Source organism: Natrix helvetica, assembly GCF_964273705.1.
Source record: "Natrix helvetica genome assembly, chromosome: 3".
Taxonomy (NCBI): Eukaryota; Metazoa; Chordata; class Lepidosauria; order Squamata; family Natricidae; genus Natrix; species Natrix helvetica.
In genome coordinates, this window is record NC_138549.1 from 105,269,640 (window position 1) to 105,271,927 (window position 2,288).

Consider the following 2,288-nt stretch of genomic DNA (forward strand, 5'->3'; position numbering starts at 1 on the left):
CACCATTCTGAACTGCCATTATTACTTAAGGGCTGTTTTTTCCCCCAAAGGGTGGTCATTCTTGTCCTTTTTGTAGCCGATGAAGTGGCTGATAACAACAAAACATTTCCTATGTTAAGAAGGGAAGGATAGAGTACTCTATCTCTGAGGTCTGAGAACTGTTTTGAGTTAATTATTGGATACAATAAAGAAAAAGAAAATAGAGATCAGTTCTAATTGAAAATAAGTTTTTAAACAATAGCCAAGAATCACTGTTCCGGGAAAAGATCATAAAAGAATTGCTGGAGAAGAAATATCACGTCATTAGGGGTTTTTAAAAATTCTCTGTGTGTGCTATTAAAACCATGTTTTTTATACTTGGCTGCTATTAAAAAATATTAAAACCGTGGATGACAAAATTGAAAGGATACAGAATGCCTTAGCAATCAACGAACAGAAAATCCAGAACATCGAAACAAAAATAGAACAAACAGACCAGAAGATGGAAAAAATGGAGCTGGAATATAGACAAGTTAATAAAGAATTAGAGTTATCAATAATCCGACTTGAAAATGAAAGAGCTGCATTCTATTTAAGATTCCAAAACATACCGGAAGAGAAGGAGGAAGACCTGAAAGGAAAAATGAATGGAATCTTCACTGAAATTCTACAGAGAAAAGAACAAGAGTTGAGAGGGGATATCGATGAAGCTTACTGTGTGCATACTAATTATGCCAGAAGACATAGGCTCCCGAGAGAAGTGCATGTAAGATTTGCCAAAAAAAAAACAACTAGAGATGAAGTATACAAAAAAACCAGAGAAGGGACGATTACATACCAGGGAAAAGAGTTGATCACGCTTAAACAGATTCCATGGAGAATTCGTGAACGACGTAGACAATACCAATTTTTAACAAATCAGTTAAATAAAAACAGAATAATGTACAGATGGTTGGTACCAGAAGGTGTACTGGTGTCTTGGCAAGGAAAAAGGTATAAGATAGAGAATATAGAAGAAGCGCAGGAATTCTATGAGAAATACTGCATAGAGGAGGAAGAAAAAGGAAGTAAAGAGGACCTAGAAAGTAGAAGTCAAGAGGAAGAAACATTAGAAGACAAGGAAAGAAACAGGAAAGAAGAACAGAGGCAAGAAAGAGAGAGAGCAGAAAAGGAGGGCACGAGAGGGAAAAGTCAGATACAAACCAGAAGCAACAAAAAACACCCCATCTAAAGATGGACCAGGAAATAACAATTATTTCAACAAACTTGAGTGGACTGAACGCACCAAAAAAAAAAAAAAAGAGCGCAGATGTTTAATAAACTTAAGAAACTGAGTGCTAATCCTTAAGCCCCACATTTCATGATAGCCTATGAAGTTTTTCTACTCAATACCTTTAAAAACGAAACAATTAAAATGGATCCCATAACTACAAGAGTTATCTAAAACTACATCAAGAAGCTAACTGTGGACACTGAATTGACACTGTCAACAAAAAGGCTAGATGTATTTATTTTGTCAAGCATGAATAAGATAATACATATAAGTATAAACATGATTATGAATACAGGAAATGGATACGAATAAGTGGGGACAGTAGGACAGGGATAGTAGGCAACTTGATGACTACGCAATGTTAGTAAAACAATACATAGTATTAGTTGCTTGCAAATACATTGGTCCCCCAATTGCTGGTAGTCGTGCTGTTGGGGATAATAGAAAATATATTCTTTTATAGGCACCACAAAGTTCACGAAGGTAAATCAGTATCCAGCTGGCTGAAACTGGCTCATCAGCATCGCAACTGGCAGGGTGGATAGGTGGGCATTGGGAAAAAGCTGGATACACTGAATCAAATATGGGTGGTTCCTCCAGAGCAGAGGTCTTCAAACTTGGCAACTTTAAGATTGGTGGACTTCAATTCCCAGAATTCTCCAGCCAGCTATACTGGTTGGAGAATTCTGGGAGTTGAAGTCCACCAGTCTCATTTCTTATGTATATACATACCTGCTTATACTTAGTTTATATGTTACATTCATACTTATACTTGTTTTCTCATACATGCTTGACAAGCCAAACAAAATAAAATAAATAAACGCTGCTTTGCTCCGTATTTGTTTCTTCCTGCCTCCCATCAGGACTCGCTTAACCAATTGAAACTGGGAACCTGAAACGTCGTGCAGCAAAGGTAACAGCCGGCTGAACCCCCCCCCCTCCAGCTAAAGGTCAATTCCGGGTTACTTCTTTCCGTTGCTTTGAACCCGAATAGCCATTTTTAGTAAGGGCGCTCGGCTTCCCATTTTCATGCCTC